This window comes from Rhinolophus sinicus, linkage group LG04 (assembly GCF_036562045.2).
Source record: "Rhinolophus sinicus isolate RSC01 linkage group LG04, ASM3656204v1, whole genome shotgun sequence".
Lineage (NCBI taxonomy): Eukaryota > Metazoa > Chordata > Mammalia > Chiroptera > Rhinolophidae > Rhinolophus > Rhinolophus sinicus.
Window position 1 is genome coordinate 28,247,274 of NC_133754.1, and position 13,052 is coordinate 28,260,325.

At 38.8% G+C, this 13,052-nt stretch overlaps 1 protein-coding gene across 2 annotated transcripts in view; it reads left to right on the forward strand.

Annotated features, from left to right (window-relative positions):
• The window catches only part of SLAIN1 (SLAIN motif family member 1), a 58,080-nt gene that overhangs the window by 24,494 nt on the left and 20,534 nt on the right, over positions 1-13,052 (forward strand). The gene's annotated exons all lie outside the window — the stretch shown is intronic.

A 13,052-nucleotide genomic window follows, 5' to 3' on the forward strand; every position in this document is an offset into this window, starting at 1 on the left:
TGAACTGACAGCCTTGTGGTTGAGAGCCCACTGGCCCATGTGGGAATCGAACCAGCAGCCTTCGGAGTTAGGAGCATGGAGCTCTAACCGCCTGAACCACCGGGCCGGCCCCTCTTTCTAAAGTTTTGAAGGGAAATTGTTTTCAAACTATGATTTTGTACCCAGGCAATCTCAAATTGTGGAGACAAATGGAAGAGATTTTTCGTTTTGCAAAGACTTAGAAAATTTTACTTTATGCACCCTGTTTTAATGATGGAAAAGTACAAGGAAAAGGACCCATGAGATCTAGAAAACAGTAGCCAACAAGATGGCCTAGGAGGAGCCCGGAAAGATGAAATAAGAACATGCGTTGAGGTTGAAGGCTTGTGATATTCTTCAGCTAGTGCTTAGGGTCTAGTGCCAAATAATTACCTCTCTTCTCTTGGTTCTTTCATAATATCTAGTTCCTCAATTAACGATATTTATTTCAAAACACTGAAGAGCCACATTTATGTGGTTTACCATCTAATGAACCTTTAAAGCTGTCTTAAGCATAGCTATGGAACAGAATGAAAATACAATAAACCTTGACCGTGTAAAATAGAACTGTCAAATCTGGAGATGGAAGTGGAAGGTACAAGAGGGAATGTGTGCGCTGCATGTCTAACCTTTGCACTCTGGTGAGTCAGCTACCAACAAGGAGGTGTGTTGGTTTGTCTACTTAATGTTACACTTACATACTAATTGCATAACTGTCTCCAATTCCGAAACAAAACTCCTGGAAAGTGGGTCTGGCTGTTGTGGACTTTCATGTATACTTTAATGCTCTTCTGTGTTCAGATATTGTAATACCATCATGAAAGTGATTAGTTTTAGAGCAAACAAACCCAAAAAAACAAACAGGTGTTTTATTGGTCAGCACTCTTAAGTTTATATGTTTATTTTCTACCACCCCTCAAGATTAGTGGGTCAGAGGCCTTTTCTGCCACTGGAATAAAAGCCACATGCATTGTGTCCTTATTGGAAGAACGGTACTTAGCCCAGGTAGTACTGAATAGGAAGGATTGTCAAATTCCATTTCCATCATTCTTCTATTCAGGACCTTCTAGTGCTTTCTAATAGCCCACTGGGCTCGAATTTCCTACCACACTGTACTTGGTCAAGGGCAGGAGTACTCTTACTGGTTATTGGTTATCTAGTCTATCCTTTGTTTCAGGCAGGGAAAACCCACTGTTTTTAGACATGAGCTAATGTAGCGGTGTAGAACTTGGAAGTAATTCCAGCTGATTGTCACAGTGGGCATTATGGCTGTAGTCTAAGCTGTCGAGGATCTACATGACGACATCACATCGATGACAGATTATTAGGTCATTCTTTTCTCTTGTTCTTTTTACTTGCACACAGGCCCTCTTGTCACATGCTGTGACTGTTGTCACTGTCCTTAAATTTGATTTAATTCTTAGCAGTCAGGCCTAAGGGGAAAATAGCTTCTATAAAAGGGAATTTTTAAACATGCTTTGAAGTATAATTACTGCTAAAGTTAGATTTTTTTTTTTAATCTCCCCTGTTAACTGCAGATAGAAAGTGATTATGACTTGTGAGGTTGTAGAGATCACTCGTGTCCTAGATAACTCTGTATTTGGTGTCTGTGTGCTTAAAGCTGGCAGCTTACCTTTAGTTTGACCAGTGATTTAAGTGGAAGCAAGTGGACAACCCGGAGAATTTCCCTTTCCCAACCTTCATTTTCCAGCTATAGTTTTCAACCATTCTGGTTAGAGAAGACCCCGCAAAGGACCCAGGAGTGGCAGTGAGAAGAGCATTTAGCACGTGGTCTGAGAAATAGAAAAGATTTAATGCTTTCATTATGATGGCTAGATAGTTTAGCCAGTAAGATTACTTTAACTGTTAAGACGTAGGAAACATTTGACCTATTTCAGATGAAGAACAATTATAAAACTCTGATCCCTATGGAATAAATGTTATTTAATTAATACTCTTTTGTGGTGAAAGTTTGTAACTCTCAGTCAACGAATATTTATTAAACATTTATCTGCCAATCATTGGAGGTATATGGTCCCCTTTCAAACCTAATATATTTTAAACCTAGTATACTTTCAAACCTAATATATTTTAAGACTTAATCCTAATGTTGAAAGTGACTTTCTTGACTAACTAGGCATTATTTAAATGGATAAATGAATTCTTTTATTAGCTGTTTCTTAAAAATAAATGAATTCTTTTGTTAGTCATATTTTTGTAAGTTACATTTTGAATACAACTGGAAGTTGAAATACTGAGTATCTACCATGTTATGGGGCAGGGTAGTGTGTGTGTGTGTGTGTGTGTGTGTGTGTGTGTGTGTTGGTTACTAATTTTCAATCATTATATTTGTCATCATAGGTTGCATGAATTAGAACTGTGGGAAACGAGTCAATTATAATTTGATGATTGAGAGACTTGAGGGTTATGAATAACTTACCCTCTTTGGTTTGTGAGTGTCTGGGAAGAGCACTCTGAACACCTGTTTCAAAGTGTAGTAGTAGGACTTCCTAGATCCCATATGCTTATTTATCAGGTCATGGAGCGCTGTGGAGAAATTAATGCTACTCAAGTTTACCCAATAAAACTAGTAGATCAGATAAGCTGCAAACCATATGTTACTGCTCCAGGGGGCTTACTCTCAGGTTGGATTCAAGTCAGCAGTGCTTACTTAATATAAACATGTGGCCTCTCCAGAAAACTTATACCTCAGTCTGTGCAGAGTGTATAAGAGTGAACCCATAAAATACTATCTTTGCCTAAAGTCCTTAATTCCTTTGTTTAAGCTTAGTCCAAACATCTGAGTACATCTGTGTGCCAAGCATTTCTGTAGGCTCTGAGTATGTAAAGATGTAAACCTACGAAGTTTATACTGGAGAGGATGGTTGTGAAAATGAAGGTCTTCCTGCCCTGGTGGTTTGTGGGTTTAGGTCAAAAGGCTGTGGTCTGGATAAAACTTCCCGCCAATATAAGGGAGAATAAAAAGCATTACAAAGAGGTGATGTCTCCCATCCCTCCACTGATCTCAGACCGCTCTGTAACTAGTGTTAGTAAAGAACCAAGTATTTGAATTCCTGTAATTGTTTGGTTTAGAGCTGAAGCTTGTCTACCCTCTTGTGTAAAGAAAGGATAAAAACAGAAGGATGGAAAGCTTGCTTCCTTTGACCTTGCTTTTAGACTCTGTGATAAAGAACATTATTATTTATAAGAGTCAAAAATACGACCTTAGGAGCCTGTGGTTTTAAAGAAACCATATTTTTTAAAAAATGTGGCATTTGGGACGTTCATTTCCTCTGAGATAGTTTTTGGATAAAAAAGTGAGAACTTTTGACATATTCTGATCAAAATGTTGAAGGTTCAAGGTTCAGTACTTTGCCTCTGAGTTGGTAACATCTGAGTTAAGTCTATGAAGTTGTTTCGATAACATACAATGTAAAAATAATGCCATCTTTTTGAGAAGACAAGTTAAACTGCCTAAGAATTAGGGAAAATGAAACAGTAGAAAATTTCTGCACTCTGCTTTCTCCCACCTAGCTTCTAGAACATTTTTCCTCCAAATTTAGAGAATGGTTTTGCTACAATTTGCTGTGATTTTTCAGCAGGTTTTTTTTTAATGCTTTATAGTTTGAGAATGCATGCTGTCAACTTTTGTCGTATATTCACCACAGCTCTGCCTATTACCCTCTGACGAACATTTTTTTTTCTGTTTCCCGAAAGGGACACTGCAACCCCAAGATATTACATTGTCAAGCTCCAACTCTCATACTAGCATATGGCAGGATGGAAACTAGAGCTCTGGTGTCTGGATTCTTAGTCCAGTGTCCTTGTAGTCTTTTGTCGGGCTTTCTTACAATGTTAGGAAAAATTGCAGTAAAGAAGTATGCTATCAGCCATCCTTAGTATGTCTCAATACCCGACATACCGTTGTAATAGAATTCTAATCTTGTGCATGTTTCAGCATGAATATGACAAACGGGTCTGTATGTTAGCCCTGGGGTTGGCAAACTATGTCCATATCTGGCCTTCTACCTCTTCTTGTATGGCCCCTTTCAGATTTTTAAGTGGTTGAAATCAAATCAAAAGAATAATATTTTATGACCCATAATTCTTATGAAAATCAACTCTCCATGTATATAAAGTTTTCTTGGAGCCTTGCCACGTTCATTCATTTATGTATCGTCTACGGTTGCTTCACTGCTATGATGACAGAGTTGAGTAGTTGCAACAGAGACCACATGGCCAGCAAAGCCTGACATAGTTACTAGCTGGCCTTTACAGAGCACGTCTGCCAACTCTTGTGTTAGCCTGTTGTGATGTTTGACTTCCGTTGGCATTGAATACAGGGTCCAACCCTTCCAGACCACCATCTAACTCTTTTTACCGAGATCTTACCTTAAATTTCTAAAATTCCCAGTGGCAAGTAACCTTCAGTCGTTAGGGGTTTTTGTTTTGTTTTTAATTATTTGTTACAAAGTTGGTCACTTTGAGATCTCTATAAACAATACAGCAACGACACTCCAACTATCTAAGCTTAAACCTGTAAGACATAAATGCCCTCTACAGACTCGTACGACATAAACACTTGCTAATATCTTCACATGTTTTGTTTAGGCTTACGTGTTGAGATTAGTATTGTTACAGAGACACGCTACCAGACTCCCCAGGCAGTCACTTTTACTTGTCCCACTGGTGGCCAGGCCATGACTACTTCACAAGATCCTGCCTCTCAGCATATTTATTGCTTTCTAACTTACAGAAAACGGGGTATAAATACCACCTTCATCCTTTTCAGTCTCTACATTCTCACTGTTTGTCTACCTGTGTTTCAGAGGAAGAAATGACCCTCCCTTTTCCAAGGCTGCCTCCTCTACCCTACCTCTTCCTTCTGCCTCATGTGTCCCTTTCCTTCTGATCTCTGGGATCTTACTTCCTCTGTTCTGTAAGCGCGTCTCTTTTGGTTCCGTTCTCCTCGTTCTATAAATACGTAGGTCTCCTTTATCCTTAAAACTGTCCTCCCTTGCGTTTCATGCTCCTCAAGTTGCAACTCTATTTCTTCTTGCTTTTATAGCCAAATCTCTCTAGAAAGAGTAATTTCTTCCTCATCTTCTGTCTGCTTGACCTGTTAATACTGTTTCTGCTTTAACTCCTCTGTTTAATCTGCTCTCACGAATGACCCGCTGTCCTAGCCAGTAGCGTTTTTCAGTCCTCATTCTAGAGGACCTCTGCAGTAATTCCCACTCTGAACTATCACTTCCATGTCAACACTCTTCTTCAGTACCTGTGTTCCTTTTGGCCTCTACTGATGCTTGAGCTTCCGGAGTGACCTTTGTTAGTCTCCTCTACTTATTCTCCCTTTATCCGCTCTTAAATGGTCCTTCCTTCTGCCTCTTTTTCTTCTTTACATTCTCCTTGGGTGAGCTCAGTGTTACCTGGGCTTCATTTAACTCCTATTTGTTAATGTGCCCTGATCTCTTCCTCTCTACCAGTCTTCCCTGAACTCTTACCGTGTTTCCCCGAAAATAAGACCTAGCTGGACCATCAGCTCTAATGCGTCTTTCGGAGCAAAAATTAATATATTATATTAAAATAAGACCGGGTCTTATATAAGACCCGGTCTTGATATGATGTGATGTGATATGATATGATATGATACCGGGTATAATATAATTTAATATAATACGGAGTATAATATAACACCAAATCATATTAATTTTTGCTCCAAAAGACGCATTAAAGCTGATGGTCCGGCTTGGTCTTATTTTCGGGGAAACACGGTACTCCTTACTGGATACCAACACTATAACTGTCCTGAATTCAACTCCTTTTTTTTTTTTCTTTCACGAAGGTTGCTTGTATTCCCTGTCTTACTGGATAGATGGCATCAGTGGTTTAGAAACCATGGTTTTAGCTTTAGCTTCTTTTTCTCCACTCCCTGTAGTCACTGTGTCACCAGTAATCTCCACTTTAGCTCAGATGTGTCTTCACCTGTTCTCACCAAACGTTCTGCTAAAGCTTTAGTTCAATACCTTGTGATGTCTCACCAGCTCTACTGTGAAGCCTCCTAACTGGTCATCACTCTCCACCCAATTCTTCCGTTATCTGTCTGACTATTTATGTTATCCTCCTAAAAATACATATCTGGCCATGCCTTTCTTCTTCCCAAAGTCAAAATGCTAATTGAATATTGAAGCTTATGCTGTATGTGACAGTGAGGAAATTGATCTTAACGAATCTCTCCAACCCTAACCCTTCTCCCGTGTACCACGTGTTCAATCCTAACTACATTTGTCATTTCCTGAATATGTGTTCCTCTTTCATGCCTCATAACTTTGCATGTTATTTCTGTCTAGACTGCATTGTCCCCTGTGAGGTAGACTCCTCAACCTTTAAGGGCCACATTAAATATCATGTCTTCAGGGAAGTCTTTGGATTCCCTCAAAATCAATCATTGTCTTCACCTCGCTCTAAGTGGACTTCCTGATGCTTTTATTGCACTTACCATATCACATCATACTCATATCTTACTTGCCTGTCTTCTGCACTAGCTGGCCTTTAGAAATTGGAGTGGGGAGGAGGGGAGAACAGTAACCATAGTTTACACATCTCAGTATCTTCAGCATCTGGTACTTTATAGCCACCCTGGTGGGTACCTAGTCAAATGAATAGAAAAAGGAATTTTAAAAATCAGGTGGGAGCACCGGGGGCAGGCACGTTTCCCAGAATGACTGGAGCAGGGAAATAACTGTGCTATGTGTATCTGTGAAAGCTATTTAGATAACTACTGGAAACTGGACTTTCATTTTTTTTTTTTTTTTTTTTTTTTTTTTTTAGTGTCTGTTGGTAAATGTTGAACGAAGAAATGACTCTGTGTGTGGTCTGTAAATTTGGGTTTGAATTATTCTGGAGCACTTCTTTTTTTTTGGCTCAAGGGTACCCAGGGTTTTTTTGTTTTTAAGATTTAAATGGTAATTGGCCAGCTCCTCAAGGAAGACCCTGGGATAGGGAAGGATGAAGGATTATATGAATTTGGGTAACCTAGAAGAAAGACATGAGCAACGCAATACAAAACAATGACTTATTTAAAAAGTTCAGTTAATTTTAGTGAAACAAATTTAAAATTTGCTGTTAATGAATTTTCATCAGACTTAATAAAAACTGAACAAAGAAAACATTTATAAAGCTGCTTTAGACGGATTTCTTCTGCCGGCATCAGTCCACCTCTATGGAGTGATGATTCTAGATCACCTGCTTTGCCTGAGAGACAGGTAATGGAGTATGATAAATTAGAGTGAGCCATAGTTTGTGCAAGCTGCAGTTTTGCCTTTTAGAATCTTATTCTTAAATGAGAAAGGCGTGAAAGGATAGAAATAGGGCTTGTTTTCTAGAATAACTTTCCCTGTGTCTTAGTCTGTTTGGGCTGCTATAACACAAAATACTCTGTTTCCCCGAAAATAAGACCAAGCTGGACAATCAGCTCTAATGCATATTTTGAAGCAAAAATTAATATAAGACCCGGTATTATATATGATGATATATGATACTAAAGACCCGGTCTTATTTTACTATAAGTTTTATATTAATTTTTGTTCCAAAAGACGCATTAGAGCTGATTGTCCAACTAGGTCTTATTTTCGGGGAAACACGTTTCCACAGGCCAGGTGGCTTATGAGCAGCAGACATTTATCGTGCACAGTTCTGGAGGCTAGACATCAGAGATCAGAGTGCCAGCGTGGCCTGGTGAGGGTCCTCTTCTTGTATCCTTGTTACTGGGAAAATGATGTTGAATTCCTCGGCTCTTTGTCTTAAAGGAATGAATTCAATCAAGACACTGAAATTTGTGCATCATGAACAGCAAAGTTTTATTAGTAAAAGAAAGTAGGCTCCGAGACGTGGAATGGCCTGACCCATAGAGGGAAGCAGCCTCGCCTTACATTGCATGAAGGCTTTTATTTCTATGGCTAGAATTGCCTCCCCTTTTCCCCTCTCTTGTCTCTTTCCCCCCGGGGTGCCTAGTCCTCTGGCATTTAGCAATGCATATCTTTGATGTGAGGGTATGAGTAAACACATCCCCTTGATTTGGGGGATAAGTAAACATCCCTTAGGGGACTTGAAAACCTGGAATCCTGTTGGGCTAGTAAGGAACTGATGATCCTGACCAACAGGTTGTGTCTCCCCCAACCCCTTCTCTGACTTCTAACAACATCTCTTTTGATTTAGAGGTACCTCGGTTTTCGAACATAATCCGTTCCGGAAGACCGTTCTAGTTTTGAAATGTTCGAAAACAGAGGCACGGTTTCCCCATAGAAAGTAATCCAAAATGGATGAGTCCGTTCCAGACCTTTAAAATCAACCCTAAAACTGCAGATTTACAATGAATTTTACTGTCGAATTATACCATAGATCCATAAAATTGATGGCGTTCTTAAACTGAAATGTTCATCATCGGAGACGTTCGAAAACAGGTACCACTGTATGTGTGAGCCTGGAGTCCTGCTGGGCAGCTGCCGGGGGCTTGACGCAGGTAGGAGGTGTAGCAAGGGGCTTTCTAACCGGACCTAGGTCTCCTTCTCCTGCTCATTTCTATCTAGATACCCTATTATCCTCACATGGTGGAATGGGCAGGGATCTCTGTGGAGCTTCCTTCGTAAGGGCACTAATTCCATTCAGGAGGGCTCCAGCCTCATGACTTAAGCAACTTCTAAAGGCCCCACCTACTAATAGCATCTTTGGGCATTAGCATTTTAACATATGAATTTGTGGGGAACACAAACATTCAGACCATAGCACCATGATTAGAAATGTGGCCATCGTGTTAGAAGCCATTAGAAAGAGTAAGAGCAGTGCCCTCCAGGACTACCTCATCCAACTCAGACCAGCTCAGGTGCTACATTACTGACAGTAAGGTTTATAGAAGTTTCGCTAAACACACTTTCAGCTGTTTAGTGAATGGCTTCTTTGATTGTAAGACATGGTAGCGTTTCAAGAATTTGAGGAAGCTTTGTTGCCTTCCGGCATGGTTTACTGCCAACTAGTGTTCTTGGTATAATCCTTCACTTTAACTGTGCATCCAGCGTTGTAGGAACTAGTGTGTTTCCCTGAAAATAAGGCCTAGCCAGACCATCAGCTCTAATGCGTCTTTTGGAGTAAAAATTAATATAAGACCAATCTTATTTTAATATAAAACCAGGTATAACATTATAATACTGGGTATAATATAATATAATATAATATAATATAATATAATACCCGGTCTTATATTAATTTTTGCTCCAAAAGATGCGTTAGACCTGATGGTCCGGCTAGGTCTTATTTTCGAGGAAACATGGTAGCTCATCCTAGATGGTGGGCTAAACTCCTGTTTAACTAGTTACCCCAATCACAGGTCTCAGTCATTAGTAATATAAAATCATTTAGCTGGAAACCAGAAGATTCGCACACATAAAGGTCGGTAACTTAGCAGTTACTAGGAAATATTAACGAAGTGCTCCTACCGGTCGGTGTATTTCTTCATGGAGCCTCTAGCTGGGCTGAAATGTCTAGACTAACCTGTGTTTTCAAATATATTAAATTATAGTAAGTTTAACAAATTGGACAAAATCATTTAGATGTCAAGGTAGCAATGGTAGAGTAGTTTGAAGTAAGGAAATATTAGTGAACTTACCAAGATTTTGACCACATTCTACATGTATTGATTGCATCCTGTGTGCCAGACACTGTGTTAGGTAGATACTGGGCTGGCTATCTCCCTAGTGAGAAGAAGGAGTGAAAACAATTGTTTTCCAAATATATTATAGTGTTGCTTTATCTTTGAACTCTTTTAGCTTGATACAGTACTGACCTTTTGAGGATTATCATTTAAGATTTTCATTAGATCAATTCCTTTTTTCCTTTTATGTGAATTGTCATACTGCTTTCTTAAATTTGATTTTGATTATATGCAGGGACATATATTCAACAAAAATTTGAATATTTATTGTGTTTACTGTGTGTCTTAGTAAAGATGATCTAGGCATGGTAGGAATGGCATTGTTTCTGGGAACTGTTTTTGTGGCCAAAAGAATAATTCTCAGTGTGGAGAATTGAAAAAATTTAGGTTCTTCCTTAAATCTATCATGCCGCCTGTCCTCTGTCATTTTTTATCACTTGATATTATCACAGGAGCATTTATCAAATCCATTTTTGGGGGTGGGGTAATACTTTGCTTAATGACGTACGAAAATAACTACACAGATACATTATTTTTTAAGTCAGGCAACTTAGAAGATGTACAGAAAATAAATTAATAGACCTTTAGACATTGTCAAGTTATTTATTTATTTTGTTTTGCAGGAAGATGAGGGATCAGTCCACAACTTAGTAATTTATAACATTTATCTCAATAGAAAATGCTCATTAGACAAGGAGCCAAAGTAAAAAGTACAAGCATATTCTTAACAAGGAAGTTTTGGAAATGCTCCAGAGGTGGGCATGGCCTAGATGGCTAATGAGATGGTCTGCAGTACCTTTCAGATCTTGTGTGTGATGGAAAGGCATGTGGTAATTTAATGGGAAAAGGTAACAGTTAAAATACATGACAGCTTTGGCAGTGATGTTCAGAACAGCCTTGCTGAAGGTTGTGCTGGTGGCTGGAAGTTCATGGAACAGCTCGCAGCAATCTGTGGTGAGGTGGCGAGTGTCTTACCGAGGCAGACCCGGTAGGACTGCAGAGAGCACACAGGAAGCAGTGTCCTGGACGCAGTGTCACTTAAGGCATTTGGGAAAGAAAACCTCGCCAAGTATGATAACGAAGCTTAATCAGTGCATCATTCTGTGTGGGCCCAATTCTCTGCTATTCTAGGGGTTGCAATTAAATGAAAAAATAGAGTCCATGCCACCTCCAAGTTTGAGAAGCCCCTTACTTATAGCTAGAACTTTGGAGTTAGGAGTATAGGAATTAGGTCACTGTTGTTCAGAAGTTTATCCCGCGTTATCTCCTTTAGCAAAGTTGTCTTCCTCCTTTCTTAGGGTCATTGTCATCATCCCTGAGCCTCAAATAATTTCACATCCTTAAATGAAAAAAAAGAATCCATTGATTGTTTGAAAAACATAAAATTGCCCTATGAGAAGTGCTTTTTGTTTGTCTTATTCTCTATGAAAATGCTTCCTGTTACATGTCTTCAGCTACATAGTGAAGAATAAGTAGGATGTGATGGCTTCCGCTCCTTTCCTCTCTCCTCCTCCACGACCTTGGGTGCCAGTACAGTATCTTTGTTTTGTTAGCTTGCCCGCAATAACCCTCCTCCCTCTTCTTAACAGCCTCCAAAGCCAGAAGACAATGTAGAGCATTCTTTCTCGCCATAGATGCTAATTGTGTGCCTAGTTGGGATCTTGCTGTCATAGCCACAATCACTGTGCCATTGTGCTGCGAGGCTGGGTCACTGCAGTTACTGTGCAGAGAAATGAATGCTGTTTACTTGGTGCGTCGTCGCCTGCACCTGTGAGTGAGAACACGCATTCACTGTAATTTGCCTGGCGAGTGATCACACTGGTATAAAATAACATCATCTGTGAAGAGAGTTAGCAGTCACAAAGAACTATTGATCTTTTTTTAATATAGAATTTTTAATGAGAAACTTTGAGTAATGGAGATGGACGATACGAGAACAGCTACCTAGTGTGTGTTTCCAAGTAACCCTGTTTTTCCGTGTATTTGGGGGTCGGGTGTACTTATCTAGAAGTGAAGGCGCTGGGAGTGCCAGCTCTGTAAGTCCCTGCTCATCTCAGACTGAGAAGAGTGCTAGCCACACTTGCATATTGGATAAGTGATGTGACTGGTGTCAGTTAGGAACCAGGGTGGCAGTGTCCCCTTAAGGAAACTTAAGAATTCTGAAAGCGTAATCATTGTGAATCGAGATGTTTCCTTGCCTCCTTCTTTCACTCACGTAAAAGAAAATGTATTTTTTTATGTGGTTGTTGGAATGGGATAGTACTTAAATCTCAAGAATTCTTGCTGAAGTAAAAGGAAACATTTTGCTCTTTTTAAATAACCTTGGTGATATCTTGCAAAGATTTTAAGAATCCCAATTTTGAGCTGATTATTTTCTTGACTACCCACATCCCATAGTTCCTTTCTCTCCACCCCAATGCCCATTTTGAAACACTTCATCCGTTTGACGGCTCATTAACATTGCTCATTAAAAGTAATTTGGGGAATGCATTTTAAAGTAGTCCTTTTTATATGTTTCTTCAGGTTCTGTCAAATTTCCAGCGAATATAAACCTATTTATTGTTTACAGTGAAGTTTAACCTAATTTATATTTTTAATTTATTCTCTCTCATCCTGCTTAGTACATGTCTAAATGATTGCTTTTGAGGAAAGTGGGTTTTGACTAGCACAGTAATCTGCATCTCTTGAACGGAGAATAAGTGATGTTTGGTGTGACTTACTCAGTTTTTACAGTTTGGAGTCTTTTTCATCATCCCAAGAACTTAGAACTAGCAAGGGGTTGGTAATTTTGGAAGAGGGTAATTAATGTATTAATTAGGCCAGGTGAGACATAATGTAAGAATTAGATTCTTACATTAAATCATCTGCCCATTGCAGGTAAAATTCTTTTTTGTTCCTTATTTTATAGTATTAAAGTAAGCATATGTATAATCATACCTTCAAATGTTATATAAATAGTATATGTTCAATACAGAAAATTTGGAAACTATTTTTTATAAAAAGAAAAAAAAATCCTACAGATCAATTAGTCTGTATTGCTGCCATTAAAAATAGCTGGCATTAAATTTTGATGTGTGTGCCCTTCTGTGATTTTGTTTCATTTTTCCATAAATCTGTTTTGGGACTCAAGGCCATTCAGAAACACAGCAGTCATTTCAAATTTCTTCCATAATTTAAGAACAAGTTTCCATAAAAATTTTTAATCAACATTTTCTGATATTAAATGGGTTGAAAATTAACCTTAGGAAAAAAATACAAGTCTGTGTATAGTATTAATATTAAGAACATTTCCCACAGTTTGTAAAGATTGTGAGTTTCTTTGAGTTTT